Raw genomic sequence first — 20,479 nt, 5'->3', positions numbered from 1 at the left:
GCTCACAATCTAAAAAGAAACATAAGACAGACACCAGCAACAGTCACTGGAGATACTGTGCTGGGGGTAGATAGGGCCAGTTACTCTCTCCCTGCTAAATAAAGAGAATCACCACGTTAAAAGGTGCCTTTTTGCCAAGTTAGCAGGGGCATACAGCATAATTTCTGAATACGGCTCCAGGGAACAATTATCCTCAGTCCAAGGCATATCAGGTGTATTCTCTAGCCCCTACCAGGGCACCTTGGTAAAGTTTCCTCACTAGCTATTTCTTATTCCGAGCCATAAGGAGACCTGCTTTCATAGTATTCCCTCCATCTTTGCCCCTTCCATCCTCTGACCTGAACCTTTGGCTGCACAGTAATCAGGTCTGTCAGCAGGCAAATTAGAGAAAGATACCACTCTCCTCTGAGAATGTAAGGAAGATATTCAGATGGCTCTCCAACATGAGCTGACTTTGAATCAACCCATATTAAGCAAACATGTGTGTCACAAAATCTTGTAAATGATTCCCTTTGCAATGCAACACTGGTTTCAACATTTCCAGCACTGATGCTGAAAAGAACCTGGCGTGGTTGTCTAACTCACATCAGATCACTTAACTCCACAAGCAATAGCACTTAATGTGCATACTAATGGTCAAACTATGTGTTGCAAGTGTGTGATGAGTACTTCCATGCTGGTGATTTTACTGTAAAATAACAACCCTGCAGGGAGCAATCTGGATTGGAACCTGGGTGCAGAAGGAGGGTGCCTTTAACCTCTTGCCTTTGTCACAATCCCAATCTGGAATATCCCACAATGGTTATTTACACTAAAAAGAAGCATGGAAGTAAAAAGTGCATGCTTCTCATAATGAATAGTTTTACCCTAGGCTAGTTCAAATTCACTTTAATCACAGTCAGGATGCTATAGACTAGTAAACGGATGTTTAAAGATTTTGAGTGTAATGATTATGGGAAAGTCCTCAAGTAATATTCTGTATGATCCAGTTCAAATGCTTGTTAGTCTCCAATTATCAACAGCAAAAGAACATGGAATGTGGTAAGTTCATGACCTGGCCAGGAATACATAGATGTGCCAGTTGCATCCATGGAAAAGGGAATGAGGTTTCTTTCTAGAAACTTGAGTTACCATTGCCATCACCTCGTAATTTACAAGGATTCAGTCCTTTATTCAAGCTCAGTGACTTCCTTGAACATTACAGGAAATTGTACTATTCTAGATCTCTATGGTTGTAGCCAGTTTGCTGTTGAAACCACTTTTCCATGCTCAGAGATTTGCTGTAGCCTCTGGTACCTAGCATAGGCACTTCATACCAGAAAGGAATTGCATATATTACAGTATTTACGAGGGGTCCTGCCATGCAGTCTTGGGTGAAACATTTCTGCCTGTATTCCATTACCATTCATCCAGGAAGTTATATAATGAGGAATACTATAGGCCCTATTCACATATTATGTTCGACAGGCTTACAACTTTTGTACAGATATGTATATGCATATACTGTATGCAAGTTATGTTGAATTTATTTATTCATACAACAATAAGATAGACACAGATACAAGTAATAAAATTATATTTTTTAAAAAGATTAAAAACAATTATTAGGTTAAAACTGAAAATTATAAATAGCTAAAGAAGCTTCATAACTATACCATGCATTTGAGGGACCTATACCCAGGTTTTAGAAGGAAAAAATACACGTATAGTCACTCACAGAAAAATATGTATAAATGCACTGACACCTAAAGACATGTATAGCATAGTGAAGCTATTCTCATGAGCAGTGTAACCTGGCTGCTAGTGTGGAGAGCCGGGATTGAGCCTGATCCCGGTGCTCCCGCCCTGCCTAGCTCTAACCCCCACCCCCGGCATTTAGCCAGGGTTAAGGGTGTGAGTGCACCCTTAACCCCAGTGCCGGGGTCATGTGTATGCAGCCCGAGCATACAGCAAACTTTGCGGAAAGAACACCTGGCTGATGGAGGATCTCTCAATGCGCCATGATCCTGGAGTGATGCATTGAGGGTTGCCGAAGGACTTCCTCCTCTGGCTCCCTGCACTGCCGCTCACCGCACTGCTGCTCATGTGCTGCAGGGGGAGGAAGTGAACAGGAGAGGGAGATTGTGTGCGGCTACTGCCTGCCTCTTCACGTAACCCCCCCCCACACCGCCGGCAGCAATTCATATTGTGTGCATCACTTCAGTGTCAGAATAGGGCAATGGTTTCTCATCAATGTGATAATGCTGGATGGACCACACTCTCACTGCCATTGTACCAAAATTGTGTAACCCTCCCCTTAAACAATAAAATTTAATACAGTATAAATGTATTTCCTAACCATTCAATCACAATTAATTGTCCAAAATTTGCTCTACATTAAACAACAGAAAGGCTGCATTTGCATGTAGCGGAACTGCAGGTCCAATGGACCCGCGGTTCTACTCCCACCCATTCCCCCCGCTCGAATTCGGATGCCACGGAGAGCTCCCTCTCTACAGTCAGTGAGACTGCAGAGAGGTTGCCTGGGCTTCCTTCTTGACCGAAGGAAAGCCCCAGCAGCTCATAGCAGGTGGAGCAAGGGAGGTTCAGGCAGTGAGCCTCACTACAAACCGAAGGTACAAATCAGAGTCTGGGGAGATAAACCACGTGTCCATTTTCTACCTTAACTGCAGTTGCCTGCATTCAGACATACAGAAATGGAAACTGGAGGCTTCTTCACCTCCGGTTTCATGTTATTTGTGAATGCGGCCAAAATCTCACCTTACTTTCTCCCTACATATTAGCTTTGCTTTTAAAATTCAAATACCGGAGAAGCAGAATACAAATAAAGTAAAAATAAAGCAGGGCAATGTCTCAAGTATTATCTCATCAGGTTCTGGGAGAACATAAGTGTGCAGTTCCACTCTGACAATGACACTTGAAGTGTATGTACAGAATTATACCAAGTATCTCTTTCTAAAAAGTCTGATGGTTGCTTGTAGGCTGAAAGAAGTCACTGTTACGATTCAAATAAACAATAAAGGGTTGCCATATTGAATGGTCAAGCCAGACACAATGCAAAGCAGAATTTGTTGTGTGGGTTTCTCTGGCAGTACTATGACCCCGTTATCATGTATCATCTCTCTTATTTTTATATATACTCTGTGTGTGTGTGTGTGTGTGTGTGTGTGTGTGTGTAATTTAATTAACGCAACAGCTCTTTTTGCTTGACAAAGGGAAAAATCAGCACAAGAGGGGAAATGTGGGTTGTTATAGTCAAACAAAAATAGCTTAAGCTCTTTAGATGGGAAATATTGTGATAAATTGCTGGGCACAAAGCAATTCCTAGACAGAGAAGAGATAAAACAATCATTTGTAGCTGTCTAAAGCAGGCATGAGTCTACCTTCATCATTTTACATTACTTGTAAAGCTGAATGTTAAATTGGAATCACGCTTTACTGAAGTGAACTCCCCATGCGGATGGAGATTGCTTTTTTGGATGTTTGAAACTTAAACCTATTTGGAAATAGACACACTTGTAGCTTTTAAACATGGCAAGCCAAGGCAAAATGGTCTCTTCTTGTCACTGATGGAAAGTAAAAAAATTAAAATAAAATTAGGACTCTATGATATGAGAAAGATGGTGAGAGAGATGGAGAAAATGGTGCCACTTAATCCAGTGTTGGTATTAAGTACTCATCATGACACTGGTTTGAGGCATGCACTGGTGGGTCTTCCCCAAACCAGTCCCCAAGGGAAAGAGAATGGAGGCAACAAAGCTTGAGAGGGCTTTCAAAACAAGCCAACTGTCCTTATTCAACCCAGCCTAGTGTTCCTCGGTGGCTGTTGGTAGAGTTGCCCTTGAGTGAGGCTTTTAGATTGTGAGCTTGTTTGAGACGGAAACATTTTCCCTCATTCTTTTGCTATGTAAACTGCATTCAGAGTGGTATATATTTATGCTGCTGCTGCTGCTACTACTACTACTACTACTACTACTACAGAGTGGTATATATTTATGCTGCTACTACTACTACTACTACTACCAACAACAATGGCTGGCAATCCTGATGATGACGATGACTACTACTACTACCAACAACAACAATGGCTGGCAATCCTGACTACTACTACTACCACTACTACTACTACTACCAACAACAACGGCTGGCAATCCTGACGATGACAACAACAACTACTACAACAACAACTACTACTACTACTACTACCAACAACAACAATGGCTGGCATCCTGACTAGCACTCTCATTAGGTATTGCTGCTGCAGACGAAGACAGCTTCATTGTTTGTGCAGGCAGTGACAGCACCAGATATAAAACTGAAGGGGCAGAGAAGAGACAAAGTGTGTTTCTGTGTGGGCGAGTTGGGTTCTGCATATTAGAGTTCTGAAGCAGGAATGGGGGACTTCTTTTCCGAGGGGTCATTTGCCAACCCTAGCTCCCCTCTGAAGCCACCTTTGTGTGCAGGGGAGTGGATTAGCTTATGGAATTAGTTTATGGAATCCTCTACCACAGAATGTGGTGATGGCCACTAGCTTGGATGGCTTTAAAAGGGGCTTAGGCAGTCATGGAGGACAGGTCTATCCATGGCTATTAGTCTGGTGGCTATAGGCCACCTCCAGCCTCAGAGGCAAGATGGCGCTAAATACCAGTTGCAGAGAAGCAATCGCAGGAGAGGGGGCAAGCCCTCACCCCCTGCCTGTGGGCTTCTCAGAAGCATCTGGTAAGCCACTGTGTGAAACAGGATGCTGGACTAGATAGGCATTGAGCCTGATCTAGCAGGGCTGTTCTTATGTTCTTTTTTTTAATTGTTAAATGTATATACCGCCTTTCATTAAAAACAATCCCAAGGCGGTTTACAAAAGTTTAAAAAAAACATATAATAAAAATGACAGTTAAAAGTATTGAGCTAAAAATATAAAAACAAATCTGATTTAAAATATATACTATACAAACACAAAAACTGTACATGGATAAAAATGATCTTATGATTTTTCTCAATCTCCTGTGCCTGTGGAAGCAGTCCCTGTGACCTGTCAGTAGGTTCCAGAGGGTTGAACGATCCTCAGGGTTCTACTTCCTGGTTGCAGAGAGTGCTTCCAGAGCAGGGAAGATGGAGGGGGGGGGAATTTCCCCCCATGGGGCACATGCTGCCTTACTTCAGAATGCAGCAGCAGTGCCCAGGCAGCATTGGAACTTGTCAGAAGCCACTTCTTTAAAACAATGAAGAGCCATCCCAGGAACCAGATACGTCAGAACTGGAAGTTCTCTGATGTGTTTAGATCTTGTCAATGGCCAATATGAGGAACTTGATACAGCTGGACAAGTCCACTTGGGTTCATTTCAAAAGCACCCCAGGAACCATGATGAGTGTGGCAAGTTGCTGCCATAGTTCCCCACAGCAAAATCTTCCCTTAGTGGCAACTCTTAGTGACTTGTTCATATGGACAAGTCTGTCAATGGCTGCTAGTTTTGATGGGGCTACAGTCTATTTCCATGTTGAGACGCAGGATGCCTCCAAATACCAGTTAAGGGCAGCAACAGCAGGAGAAGGCTTCCCAGAGGCATCTGTTTGGCCACTGTGGGAAACAGGATGCTGGAGTAGATGGGCCTTGTGCCTGATCCAGAAAGGCTCTTCTTCTGTTCCTATGCCACAGGATGTGGTGGTGACCATCAACTGGGGTGGCTTTAAAAGGGGCTGAGGCAAATTTGTGGAGGACAGGTCCATCAATGGCTACTAGTTGATGGCTATAAGCCAGCTCCAGCCTCAGAGAAAAGATGACTCTAAATACCAGTTGCAGGGGAGCAACAGCAGGGGAGAGGGCATGCGCTCAGATCTTGCCTGTGGGCTTCTCAGAGGAATCTGTTGTGCCGCTGTGGGAAACAGGATGCTGGACTAGATAGGCCTTGGTCCTGATCCAGCAGGACTGTCTTATGTACTTATGTTAGCTTTTATGACTGAGTAGTAGTCGACATCTTTGAATGCTCTGATTTTTAGCTACTTTAAATTGGTGCCCTAAGGCCCAATTTTTACATTATATTTGGATGCAGCACTATCAGTTATACAGGTGATACTGCTGCAATGCATTTGCCTGGTGAATCCATTGAACATATACATTTTTGGAGAGTGAGTAGTGGGACTTGGGCCTAATCCAGCATGGCTGTTCTTCTGTTCCTATGACTGCAGCAGATAAATATTCTGCTGGTCAGCCCTGCATATTGCAGAATTGATGGCAGTGGAGATCAGTGCAGTCTGTGCAATCTACTTCTATGCAAGCCTAGACCAGCAGCTTTTCATCAGTGCTCAGGTCAGGGCAGTCAGAGCAAGGAGTCGGCCAGGATCGGTAGGGGAGCTGTCCAACAGAACTGGGGAGCAGATGTTCAGTTGCAAGTTCAGAGGAGGAAACTCAGAACCACACAGACCAGTTGCGACTGGCAGGCAGAGAGTGACAAGTTTTATGGTGAGGGAGGAGAGCTGGTCTTATGGTAGCAAGCATGGATTGTCCCCTTTGCTAAGCAGAGTCCACCCTGGTTTGCATTTGAATAGGAGACTACATGTGATCCCTGAAAGATAATCTCCTAGGGGATGGGGCCGCTCTGGGAAGAGCAGCTGCATGCTTGCATGCAGAACACCTCAGATTCCTTCCCTGACATCTCCAAGATAGGGCTGAGAAAGACTCCTACCTGCAACCTTGGAGAAGCTGCTGCCAGTCTGAGTAGACAATACTGAGCTAGATGGACCAAGGGTCTGACTTGGTTTAAGGCAGCTTCTTGTGTTCCTTATGTTTATGTTCATTGTGTTGGAAGCCTTGATGTTTCCTTAACTAGAAAGTCAGCCAATAGTGATATTACTTTATTCCATTTCCAGAAAATATAATGAAAATTAGGATTTTTAAAAGGCATTTCCTACTGTTTCATTGGCTTCCAGCTTGTCACAGAAAACAAGGGGGGTGGGGGCTACGAATGCACCAAGCAGAATCACAGATGAAGAGCAGAACGGAACTATAAAAATAATTAAATAGGCTTTTATGCCAGAGGCAGTCCCCTCAGCTATGTATGTAGTAGAATGACCATCAAAGCCAGAAGCAGACATTGTTTTAATAGAGTAACGACAGCAGCCACCTACATATTGGGGCCTTGTTATCCTGTATGTCTGTCTGACAGGTTGATTTGACCTCAGTGGCTTATTTGTTGTAATTTTAAATGAAACCTTAGTGGAGACTTGCTTTTTCTCTCTTTGACAGTGAGGACTTCCGAAAGATTTTGGCTCTAACCCACACATCTCTCTGCCAGAAAAAGTCTCATTCATTTCAATTGGGCTTATGCTAGTAAGTTCACATTTCCCAGAGCACTGACGATAGAACATTCCGGTGAGAAGCCTACAATTCTTAAAGCCCTAGAAGATTAGTACTAGGCCAAAGCACCTTCCCTGATTCCTGTGTAATGAGAATATAGCATTCATTTTATCTATTGCACTGTTTTGGCTCTAAGGCTCTCCGCCAAGGTGCCCGCAATTGGCAATCCACAAGAAGCGTGCAGGCTGAGAATTCTCTCCCACTCCGTTGGCCTTCCTGAGTATTCTGTGCAAAGTGAGAATGGTGGCACTGTTGGGAATGGTGAGCCCCTCTATTGGTCCCAGCAAATGCTCAGTCTCATCACCCTCTGGAGTTAACGCTTTGTATTACATATGGCAGCATGTGCCACCTATCCGTGGCTGGTGAAAGGCTCTGAGGTGACTCCGCTGATATCAACTGGCAAAGCATTTTTCAAAAGTCCATGATATTCTGCTTTAAATGAGGAGATTCAGTGCACCACAGGTTGCTCATGGACATAAAAATTCACTTTCCAAGTCCTCACTAAGCACTAAGCTGTCTACTCCAGACTGGAAGGTCCCTCTGTGACATCAATGCAGCTAAGCCAATGTCAGCCAGAGAGGCCATGTTCACATACTGACAGCACAAGTCCACTCCCCATACAGTAGCCTGCATGTTGCTCCAAATATTATCTTATCTACATCTTCTTTCTACATAGGTCAGTTAGATCACATGGTAACGTAATCATCAAGATGGTGGCAACCATACACTCCTGGTAGCACATACACATGGACAAAGTCCCTAATCCATATTGTTCAGCATACTGGTCTTTATAATTCATAAGCACAAAAATATGAATGTATCATATACACTTCCTAAAGTCCCCTGTGTCCCATCCTTTCTTTTGTTTCTTTCACATGCACAGTTGCTTGCATTTTCCATATCTATATGGATATATATATATATATATATATACACACACACACACACACACGCATTCTGACTGCATGAACAAGTACATTTTGAAGGTGCTTCTTCCTTCGAAGAGGATAGCACATACCAGCCACTGATGCACATAATGGGACTATAATGATCGCGCCTACAAGTTGCATGCTATGTAAGAATTTTTGATAGTTGGGCCAGGAGGTTTTGTATCAACAGAATTTGCAGCCTCGTTGATGCAGTTGACATTCCTTCTGAGTAAGCAAAGAAACACATTTTTAAAGAGTGAATAATTAAGGGAGGCTTTGTAGAGGAACAAAATTAGGAGGGAGGGGGGATTGGCCCTTTTAGCTGAACAGAAATAAACACGGCCAAGACAAAGAGATGCTTTCATATGCTACGATTTCGTGTCTTTTCAACAAGTATCAATGCAAGAGCCTTCTCTTTTCACTTGGTAAACAGAGGAACCTTTGCTGAACTGATAGTGAGTCAGAACCAGTCAACAGAAACTGCCTTGGGTCACATGATCGCCAAGAACTGTTGTTGCCATAGCAACTGCACTATGACAAATTAGTCCTGTCTCTGCTAAGCATTCTGTTTGCCTAGATGGCTTAGGAGGTGCTGCATGCACTTTATTTTTTTATTTGTTTGTTTGTTTATTTCTCCACTAGCCTTTTCTTTCTTTCTTTCTTTCTTTCTTTCTCATCCACAGCTTCCAGGCTTGTAACCTGATTGAACTTATTCAGAAGGTTCGCTGACATTTTACCATCTTGTGTAATAAGTCTGCATGTAAACACATTATTCCTAGTTGGCTGGGACAAGATCCGTTACTCCCTGCCATTTAATTAAGAATCACCAAAGTGTCCAGAGGGCTGTTTTATATATTTTAAACACATTTTTTCTGCATTCTAATGAGGTTTGGCTCCTTGTTTTAGAAGCTGTTCCAGCAGAGGTTAATATGGATTTATTTCAGGTCTAGTTATTTTCATATTGGTTAATAATTGAGATAAACTGCTAAACTTTACAGAGCTGGAATGGAGGAGTTACTGGCAATAGAAGCAGCAGAGCTTATAATGACCTAAACAGTTTCTTCTAAATTAATACATCTACAAGTTGTTCCCCTTCCTTTTCTTCACATGCAAGAATCTGTTTAATGTTACCTTTCCTTGATATATTAATTGGAGACCCTTTCCCAAACTATTTTTAGATATTCCAAATTGTGGAATCTTAGGAAAACTTGCTGTTTTCACAAAGTCCACGCATGAACCTTTTGGTGTCTAAAACGCTTAACAAATCTTACATGCAAATCCTCAATGACCTCACAATAATTATTAACTTCTAAAGCACATACACGTAAATGAGGAAACCTGCAAAAATCTGACTGCTCACCGCCCAAATGGGCAGTGCGGCCCGTTTGCCCCAGCCCCCTGACCAGCAGCACAAGGTCGAATTGTAGCCTATTGGCTGCCCGGCATATGGGGGCGGGGGTTTTCAGCAATGCAGTCAGCTCCAGTGTCTTTCCCCCTCAGTTCGCTCTTAGCAGGCACCCTCCCTCCCTTCCCTTGGTACAGTCTGGGCTTAGTTGGTCACCTATTGGGGCCCAGCAGGAATTTTTGGGTTGCTCCCCTGATTGGCCTGTGGTGTGCATCCTGTTTCATCTGTCTCTAACTGTATCGTGTTAGTCAGTTAGTTGACGTTGATTTTACCGGTCACAATTTGGGCAGGTATAGTGCGGTTGGGGATAACATCTTAAGCTGGTGACAGGGGTGTGCACAGAACCATCTGGCCCGGTACGGTTCGAGGCCGAAGTGGCCTCGAATGGAACTGGGCCAGTTTGCTCCGGTCCCCTTTAATGCCCCCCCCCGGTCCGGTCTGGTGGGGGTCCGCGATTGTTTTAATTTTTAAAGTTAAAGCTAAATACCTGCAGCCCCTTCGGGGGCTTGCTGTAGGCTGTGAGGGTTCCACCTCCCCCACCGGCCTCCCTCATCACCGCCGCAGCCGGGTAAATGTAGTATTTTTGGCCCTTTCGGACCTCTGTAAAGGCAAGCGGCAGTTTGGTTCCGGTCCAGACAGAACTGTGTGTGTGTGTTTGTGTGTTTCAGTTCGATCCCAAACCCACGAACCTTCGGACCGAACCACCGGATCGCAGACTGGTTTTGCACATTCCTAGTTGGTGAGCACCTTCAGGTAAGCGTTTGACTAATAGATCGGACAGGTCAACTCCCCAAGTGCTGCATGGCTCAGGGAACTCTGGCTTGAACTGATCTACTCTGTCAGGCTATGCTCCCCGGACATGCTGGGCGGCTGCTGGGGGTGATGGTGCTGCTATGGCAGAGGTCTGGCCTTAGGCTGACTAGGATGGGCAGCTCTTGCTTTAGAGCATCGGGGGCTGTCTGGACCTAAGGTGCATCGCCCTTTACACTTTAGGCAGGCATGCCCTGAAGGGCATGCCTTTAGCTGCCGCACTGTGGGGTGGAGAGCCAATCCCAGTTATGATTTAATGTTACATTCTGAATTGATAAATAAAATTGTGGCCCTTTATATCACCATACGTTTGTGTCTCGTGTCTTCTTGGGGCGCGGGGGGAATGTTGCTTTTGCAATCATTGCTCCTGATCAGTCCTGGGGCTGCCTCGCAGTGCAGCATTACAGAGCCATAACACTGCACATCATGTTGGCCAGGAAAGAGAAACTAGAGAAAATATAATTAAGAGTTTTAAAGACTCTAGGTTGGTTCAAACAATCCGTGGATCCTCACCCCCCTCTCCGGTCTGAGTTCAGACCTACTGCAGTGAGACTGCAGAGGGGTGGGGGAACTGGCTGTGCAGGCTTCCTTCTGGCCTGAAGGACAGCCCACATAGCCAACAGGAGCCGGAGTGAGGAAGGAGCTTCCTCCCTCAACTCCGTTCTGAGGAAAGCCTAACTCGATGAGGTCATCAGAGGGGCCCTGCTCCAAGTACCGACAATGAGGGAGGTTTGCCTGTCATGTAGGTGGGACAGGGCCTTCTCAGTCATCGCCCCCAGACATTGGAATACTCTCCTGGTGAGCCTCCACTCCCCAGTCTCCATCACATTTTTTAGAAAGCAAGTAAAAACTTGGCTTTTTACTCGGGCTTTTAAGTGAGTGTTTTGTTTGCTGCTGCTTTATATCTTATGGTTATATTGTACATGTTTTTAAAACTTTTAATTAGATTTGTATCTTTATATTACATTTTAATATTGTTTAATTTTCATGGTTTTTATATTGTTTTAAATGTTTTGTAAACTGCCTTGAGATTATTTTAATGAAAGTCGGTATAAAAACTTAACAATCAATCAATCAATCTATCTATCTATCTATCTATCAATAAAATAACTTCAGTCCATGGATCCGACATAATGGAGGCGCCACCGAAATGCAGTTAATGGCGATGAGACTCACCACAAACCAAAGGTAACAGCTGCAATTATGAGAGGGAAACCGTAGGTCCATTTCCCTGCTTAACTGCTGTTTCCTGGGTTCAGACGAAGTGAAACCGGAGGTGAACGGACCTCCAGTTTTGTATGTTGTCTGAACCAGCCCTAAGTCTAAATTCACAGTTTCAGAGATTACGCACACCTACCTGGAAATAAAGGCCTTTTCAGGTACGCCCTCCACAAGGAGACAAAATGCATGGAGTGGGGTGAGAGAACATGCCTGCTGGCCCCACCTCCAAAAGCATTATACCTCCAACCTTTGCACATTCAGCCAAAATGGCACCTATCCAAGTAGGCACTCCACAAGATTTGGAACTCTGAGAGTCAGTGCACTGTAGTGGTACAGTGTACTGGGGCCAAGTTGAATTCCTCACTGGGTGACCTTGGGCCAATCATTCGCTCTCAGCCTAACGTACCTCACAGGTTTGTTGTGAGGATAAAATATGGAGTGAAGGACATTGCATGCTACTCTGAGTTCTTTGGAACAAGGGTATGATATATACAGTATGGAATACAGATATATATTCAGAGAGAGAGAGAGAGAGAGAGAGTTTGTCTACCCTTCTGCAAACCAAAAAGAGGTTAATTAAAGAAATGTACCAAACAACCACATCCCAGTAGTGGTGCTCGCTGCAGTCAGAATGCCTACCCCACATCCATTACGTGTCCACACTATGGACTTTGGATGGTATTGCTAAATGGTAAAGATAAGTGTGATTGTTGCATACTTTGGGCATATCTGTTCCACAGACTTAGCGGAGGCAATATTATTAATAAAGTAAGCTAGTTTTAAGAAGTATAAGTACCTCTCCATCAGATCATATTATAGTTTACATCTGAGGACAATAATAAATTATGAACATTACAAGATGTTTTTAACAAGAGTAAACTACATGAAGCTTTTGTATCCCTGATCTCAAATCCAACATTTTGCACTTTACATGGATTTCTCTAGAAAAACAAGGCACCGCTTATTTTTAATTCAAACTTGTTTTTTGATGATGATGTAGAGATGAACAGAGTAAGAGTGACATTATGATTTTGGTAAAACATGAGGCAAGAAGCCACCCTTAATTATTTCTTCAAGTCTCAAAGTAGCAGATGTACAGAGCCCTTGTTCCACCCCTTAACAGAAAATATTAGACACTATTCCATTCACTTCTTTGAAAAAGTGCTATAATTCTTGTTAAGGCACAAATAAATTTAACTGCTGATCAATGTACCTATTTTGTATTTCTGCATGGGTATGTTATATTTCCTGAGTTTGTGGGGTGGGGGGGAAATCCCCAAAGACCTCTTCATCTGTTAACAGGTACTCAAAGCCTCCCACTGGCATTAATAGAAACCAAGACATGCATGTCAAGGGGCAGAGCAGAGCTAAATGTGGAGAGCCTCTCTTAATTAGAATATTTTAATAAAAAATTACTTTGACATTTGTGCAGTGGTAGTTAAAAATAGTATTTTATTGCTTTAGACAGATCTAGGACTTCGTCCTAAAATGGATACTTACTTGAGCAAGCCTTTCTTATGCAAATAGTTCCTTTTGCAGTGAGCGTTTTTCAGGTGAAACATTGCGCACTGGATCAGATCCACATATTCTTTTAAGCCATGTTGTGACATTTTGTGGCCACTTCCAAAGTGTAGCAAAGGTGGTCTGCTTTTTAGGTTCTTTATAAAAAATTGTTTTGTTTTGATTTTCTGCCTGAAATGTCTTTGCTGCTTTTTTGTCTGAAGGTGCTACACCCCAATAAAAGAGAACATTTTACAAGTAAAAAAATACTTTAAAATGCAAAATAAAGCAAATCAATTGGATAAAAAAGAGGAGGTACTACTCAGATAACTAAAAGAGCAGGCACAAAAGGTAGTATCATAAACCTTCCAAGCGAAATAACTCAAATTTTCCCAAATGCCTGATATATTAAAAAAATGTTTTTACTAGTTTTCTAAGCTGCAAAAAGGTATTTAAGAAAACACATTTTTTTGTCATGAATCCGACCTCCTACTAAGATCATCAGAAGAGGTCCATTTGCAGTTGTCAACAGCTGATTTGGTGGCAACTTGGAATCAGGCCTTCTCCATAGCTGGCCCAGGATTTTAGAACACACTCCCTGTCAGAATAAGAGCTTTCTCATCTCTGGCTGCCTGTAGGAAACTCTTAAGATGCACCTATTCTGTCAGACTTTTAGTTTTTAAAAAATGTGTTTATTCTGTTGTTTTTACTTCTGTTGTATTTTTAAATAATGTTATAGATAGATAGATAGATTTAAAAATTAGAAGGAAGGAAGAAGGAAGGAAGGAAGAGTGCTTGACTATTAAGGGGATCTCCCCTAGGAAGAAGAAGGAAGGGTATCTTCTGTCAGGAAGAAGATCTGCCCTGGGGAAGATTATTCCCTAACTGCAGGGCCACCACAGAGGAGACTCTGCTTTGAGCATCACCGATCTACTCTCCAAAGGGATTGGAGCTCAAAGCAAAGACTTTATGTGATTATCTTAACTGCCAAGAAGGAGGCTCTACTTGAGCTGACTGTCATTCAGAGCTGCCTCCTACACTCATGTACATGGAAGTTCACTTAGAGATTGCAGTATCTTTTGACACTTGCTTAATCACCAGAAATAGAGCTTATATACCATCAGATGTTAACTCAACATAGTATTTCTTCACACTTTAAGCTGTGAGTAATCAAGTGATGAAAGATCAAGGGATCAACATATGTGTGAACCACCCCATAGAAAGTGTCTTTACATGTTTTACTGCAAATTCTCATAGCTGTCAACTGAGTGTGTGTCCTTTCAGTGAAATAAACACAAGGGACCCTTAAGGGACATTCACGTTGTTATTACTACTCTTATATTTTCCTTTCATACTGGAACTCAAGATGGGGTATGTGGGTTTCCCAGGAAGTCTCCCATCCAGGTAATGGGCATATATAGACTTGCTTAGCTTCGGCATGGTTGCAGGCTCATATGCCTTTAGCCCAGATCCTGGGATGTTACACACAGCTAATAAGAGGCATGTTGAGCTGCTTGTGTGCCCTCTACAGGGATTTTGTTATAATGGAATAAAATGCAGTAAACAAATTGAAATATATTTGCAATACAAAGCAACTTAAGCTGAAACCACCTCAAACTTCATGTATGGAAATACCCCAAATCTTGGCAAAACAACATAATATCATAGCCTGGACTCTTAATGTTGAAATCCTTAGAAAGCTCAATCATAGATGGTTGAGATCACCAGTTTACTTAGTGGGAATTTGAAAGAGTTTTCTTATCCTTGTCTCAAGAAGAAACAAGTTCATTTGGGCAGGGACTTAAGACCAATTCACATAGTGTTCAATGCATGTACAATCTTTATACAGTGTGCTCACATACAGAACTGTACACATGTACAGTTATTCAGATATACACATGTACAGTTATGCTATGCTGAATGCACATAGAGCAGTACACTTTTAATCTGTGTCTTGCATTTGAGGTCTTTAGTAACTTGCCTAGGGAGCAGGGGCGTAGCTATAACTGAGCGAAAGGGTTCAAAGAACACAGGCCCCCAGCTCCTGAGGGCCCTCCAACTCCATCCCTCCCTATTTTCTTCATTATCTCCTTCATTCTGGGGTCCACCATAGAGAGGAATGAACACAGGCCCCCTCTCCCCTAGCTATGCCCCTGCTAGGGAGCAAAAGATTGCCGGTTTGAATCCCAGCTGGTATGTTTCCCAGACCATGGGAAACACCTATATCCGGCAGCAGCGATACAGGAAGATGCTGAAAGGCATCATCTCCTACTGTGCAGAAGGAGGCAATGGCAAACCCCTCCTGTATTCTATCAAAGACAACCACCTCCTCACCTCCTCAAGTCTACCAGCCACGGCTGCAAGCAGCCATGGCTCACACATGATCAAATAAATGGGGTTAGGAGATTGTTCACTCTCCTAACCCCCTTTAGAAGGGTTGCTCTGTAGGTGGGTTTGCCGCTCTGGTGTGGCCGGGATCAGATGTGATCCCGGCAGTTCACATGAACCGGAAAAACCTGGCTGGGCTCCCTTACCCTGGTTTTGCACATGTGTGTGACTAGCCTCAATCAGGGGTGGAGCCAACATTGGGCGAATTGGTTCAAAGAGCCCAGGCCACCACCAGTTAGGGGCTGTACCTCGTGCCCCAGACATGCCCCCTCATCTGACATCAGACACGGGCGGGGGGCTGATTTCGCTCCCAAACAGGGCAGCGAGGCCAATTTGGAAGTGAAATTGGCCAGCGCTGTGTTCGTAGGGAAGCTGGAGCGACTCTCCCTGCCTTTTAAAGGCAGGGAGAGCCGCTCCCGGCTACCTGCAAATGGAGCGCTGGCCAATTGAGCTCCCAAATGGGTCCACTGTGGCCCCATATGAGAGTTAGATTGGCCAGTGCTGCAATCACAGTGTGGCTGGAGTGGCTCTCCCTGCCTTTAAAGGGTAGGGAGAGTTGCTCTGGCCACACGACGAATACACCGCTGGCCAACTGAGCTCCCAAACGGGGCCGTACTGCCCCATTTGGGAGCAAAACCATGCCCCTGTGTCTGACATCAGACACAGGGGGTGGGGCTGGGGGGAGGGGCTGCGGCGGAGGCATAACCTTGGCCACCGCTTGGCTCCCTCCATGCCTGGCCTCAATGTCTGAACAGAGCTTCTAGCTGGAACTAAATATTCATTCTTTCTGATCCCATGATTGTCTCCAGTGCGCAAAATGGAGATAGAGACATCTTCACAGGGGAGCAGTGGAAGGCATAACCCTTCCTCGCCTGCTCTTTTCCCTCTGGAATCCATTCCGAGCCGGGAAACCCAGTCTCAAGAGCCAGCCTGAGGGGGGAATTGCAATTAAATAAATCGATGGTACAACCACATTTGGAATAGTGTGTACAGTTCTGGCCATTGCACCTGAAAAAGGACATTGGATATAGCAGAGCTAAAAAAGGTGCAGACCAACCAAACAGATCAGGGGGTGGGAGCAACTTCCATATGAGGAAAGACCACAAGATTTTGGTTTTTTTTTTATTTTAGAAAGAAGGCAGGTAAGGGGGAAACCCAACAGGATCAACCCACTTGATCCAAACCATGCACAATATAAAATTGTGGATGGTTTGGATCAAGTGGATACAGAGAAGTTTTCCTCCCTCTCTCATATTAGAACACGAGGTCACCTGTTGGCTAAATGCTGAGAGATTTCAAGACAGACAAAAAGAAGCACTTCTTTACGTAACATGTAGTTAGACTGTGGGATTTGTTGCCGCTGGATGTGGTGATGGCCAGCAGTCTAGATGATTTTTAAAGGGATTAGACAAATTCATGGAGGCCAGAACTATCAATGGCCGCTAGCCTTGATAGCTATATATTTTCATCAATAGAGGTAGAATGCTCCTGAACACCAGGTGCTGGGGAACACCAACAGGAGTATGGTGTTTCCTACTTCCCCACTTCCAGGATTTCCCATACTTCCTTTCCCTATTTCTGGGATTCCCAGATGAAGTTTGCTGGCCACTGCATAAGACAGGATGCTGAACTACATGGGTCTTTGGTCTGATCCAGCACAGCTTTTCTTATATTCAACTAGGGAAAGGAGTTGAAGAGGAAAAGCAGCAAACTGAGAACCACAACATTGCTATTGAATCTCTAGAAGCACCTGTTTTTTTAGCTGTTTCCCTCACAAACGCAAAGCAATCTTGTGTTTGTTTAACTAAGCTTTATTCTGAAACAACTCCATATTTCTGCTTTTCCCTTTCCCCTCTTTTTTCTTTCTGACTCCTCCCCCCACACTCTTTACAGGATCCCCTCTGGGACAAATGTCCAAACAACAAAATTTAAAAGATTACAGAATACAGCATCCCCTAAAGTGGTAGACAGAGAGTCATAAGAACATAAGAAAAGTCCTGTTGGATCAGGCCCAAGGCCTATAGTCCAGCATCCTATTCCACACAGTGGCCCACCAGATGCCTCTGGGAAGCCCACAGACAAGAGCTGAGGGCATGCCCCCAGAGGTGATCTTACCCCTGGACGACAGGGTCAAAGTCCACGGCCTCCACAGATCCTGAGGGGGTCCCAAATCCTCTTTAGTCCGTCCCAGGTGGTGCAGTCACCCGGCCAAGCATGATTATGCTTAATTTGCAGCGGAGGGGGGCCTCCAAAGGCCTTTAGCTCCAGGCTCCAAAATTACCTAGGTGCATCTCTGCATGCCCCTCTCCTACTGTTACTCGCCTGCAACTGGTATTTAGAGGGATCTTACCTCTGAGGCTGGAGGTGGCCTATAGCCCTCAGACCAGCATCCATCGATAGACCTGTCCTCCATGAATTTGTCTAAATCCCTCTTAAAGCCATCCAGGCTGTTGGCTGTCAACACGTCTTGTGGCAGAGAATTCTATAGCCCAGAATCCAAAGAGAGAGTCCAGAGTCATATGGTCAGAACCCAACTCCTTCAGCTTCAGGGATACATTCAATATGCATATTGGTTTTTCGACTAAACCTTGCACATTTACAGACGTCACTGGTGAAAACAGAGCTGGCTTTTACTTGTCTGTGAAGCGTTTGCTTTCTTCAGACCACATAATCATCAAAATTGGATAAACATGAAAGCAGCTTTCAGTCTGACAGATTGCACCTCTATAGTCACCTCACTGGATAATGATTTGAGACAAATGACACCATTTGTGATGGGAGCCTCTGTGTAGACGCACTCTGAGCAAATCAACATAGGGCCTGCGAAGGGCAGCGCTGCAGCTCTTGGGGCTTTAAAAGTAATTGAGTGAGACTCCGTAAGAGTTGGGGACTGTACATGCAATCCTTAAAATCATTAGTTTAGCAGAGTTGAAGTTACTGCCAAGTTTAATTCTGAGAATCAATTAATCAAACCAACTTGGTTTCAAAGATTCCTGAAATCTCCCGGTCTGCCACTGAGGCTTGCTAATCAAAAAGGGGATGAAGAAGAAGAAGAAGAAGAAACCCCCTACTGCAGCAGATCTCAGACAGGAAAATCACCTGTTGTTCATCTTACATACTGAGCATGTATTCATTAGAATAGTTTCTTCAAGAAACTACAGCAGTTCAGAGGGCAAGTTTCAAACAGATAATCTAAAAATATGTATTATTTGTATAATATCCTGCCCAATCCTATGCTTCTTTATTTTAAGCATCCCTACTGAGCTCAGCGGGCCTAGAATTAGAGCCCTACATTAAATGCAATCTACTAAAGGATGTATATAGGTCTAGATTAACTGTGGGGTGTGTGAGGACAACTGCTGAACAGCCTCTTCTCCACCAGAGGTACCCTCTGAGCTTGTTATTCCTTGCACCAGAATATTCCTTACAGCAGACCGGAGGAAAGCAATAGCCACACTTGCGTAGAGAAAAAAGCAGAATTGTACAATACACTGCAGTGTACTTTAATGCTCTTGTATTAGCTGTAATGCACTTTGAATTAAGCTGAGGAGATTGCCCTGGAACTGTAGTGCAGAAAGGAAACAATAAAGATCCATTTGCTTCAAGGCACTTCTCAGGTTGTAATTTTAACTCCCAGTTGTGTTCCGGTTAGTAACTTTCGCAGCAAAAATCATAGGAAGAGTATATATATACCCATCAGAAAATCTCAGATATGCTGAGAGGAGCTCCACTTCCTTGCATATCGATATTTTCCTGTTCTGTAAAGGAAAACCCTTCCAGCTCCAAATACCAATTGCAAACACACACACACACGGTTACAAAATAGGTGCTTTTATCTGTTGGGGTTGGGGAAGCACAGTCTATTCAAAATATCTATCTATCTATCTATCTATCTATCTATCTATCTATCTATCTATCTATCTATCTGTCTGTCTGTCTGTCTGTCTATCTATCTATCTATCTATCTATCTATCTATCTATCTATCTATCTATCCATTTTTGCTTAGTAATAGCACTGCATCCTTGCTGCAAATAAGATCTCGTTATTAACAGGGACATATTTTGTTTTAGTGGTTTGTTCCAGGCTGCTCACAGGGATGTGTCTGGGCTCTCTTGTTAAGGATGGAGCAAGGGAGCATTCGGTGAAATTGGGAAGGCTATGTCCATAGTAGTGGGAAACAGAGGATCAGGTGTTGGCAGGCCAGCATACCGCTATAGGGGAGGGGAATCCCATAATTTAACTACTGTTTTCCCCTCTGTCAGCTTCCAGGCCTAGGGGAGTAGTTCTAACTCCCTACTGAACCTAAACATCATCCTTTGTAATACCAGGTTAGTTCAAAATAAGATCAACATCATCCATGACTTGATCATGGATCAAGGAGCCGACCTGGCTTGTGAAACATAGCCTTCAACCAGGGGGAGGCTAGTGGCTCTGTGTGGGCCTGACATCTTCCCCCAGAGTACTCTGTTGCTGAGCAGCTTAGGGGAAGTGGGCGGGGTGGTGGAATGGTTGTGGTCCATAAGAATAACAGCTCCCTTACAAGGATCCCTGTGAGAGAACTAACTTATATTAAGTATGTGTACCTTAGGTTGGGGACTCAGGATAGAGTGTGGATTGTGTTGATGTACCATCCACCCCGCTGCCTAACAGACTCCCTAACTGATCTGATGGAGCTGGTCACTGAGTTGGTGTCATCCAGGCTTTTGGTGCTGAGTGATTTCAATGTCCCCTTTGGGACTGGCTTGTCAGATTCTGCTCAGGAGTTCATAGCGGCCATGAACATTATGAACCTATCTTAATTAGTCCTAGTACCTACACATGTTGCTAGTCACACACTGGATTTGGTCTTTTGCTCGGATCAGGGGGGTGTTCTG

At 43.9% G+C, this 20,479-nt stretch overlaps 1 protein-coding gene and 1 long non-coding RNA gene across 15 annotated transcripts in view; one reads left to right on the top strand and one right to left on the bottom strand.

Moving 5' to 3' along the window:
• NLGN1 (neuroligin 1) overlaps positions 1-20,479 on the bottom strand; it is a 987,462-nt gene that overhangs the window by 307,169 nt on the left and 659,814 nt on the right. The gene's annotated exons all lie outside the window — the stretch shown is intronic.
• On the top strand, positions 8,842-11,682 carry LOC128349578 (uncharacterized). The gene is made up of 3 exons (XR_008318857.1): positions 8,842-9,000; positions 10,354-10,438; positions 11,612-11,682. It is a non-coding gene; the product is annotated as an uncharacterized LOC128349578 (long non-coding RNA).

Source organism: Hemicordylus capensis, chromosome 3 (genome assembly GCF_027244095.1).
Source record: "Hemicordylus capensis ecotype Gifberg chromosome 3, rHemCap1.1.pri, whole genome shotgun sequence".
Classification (NCBI taxonomy): domain Eukaryota; kingdom Metazoa; phylum Chordata; class Lepidosauria; order Squamata; family Cordylidae; genus Hemicordylus; species Hemicordylus capensis.
Note: the sequence above shows the minus strand (reverse complement) of the source record. Positions and strands in the feature narration are given on the sequence as shown.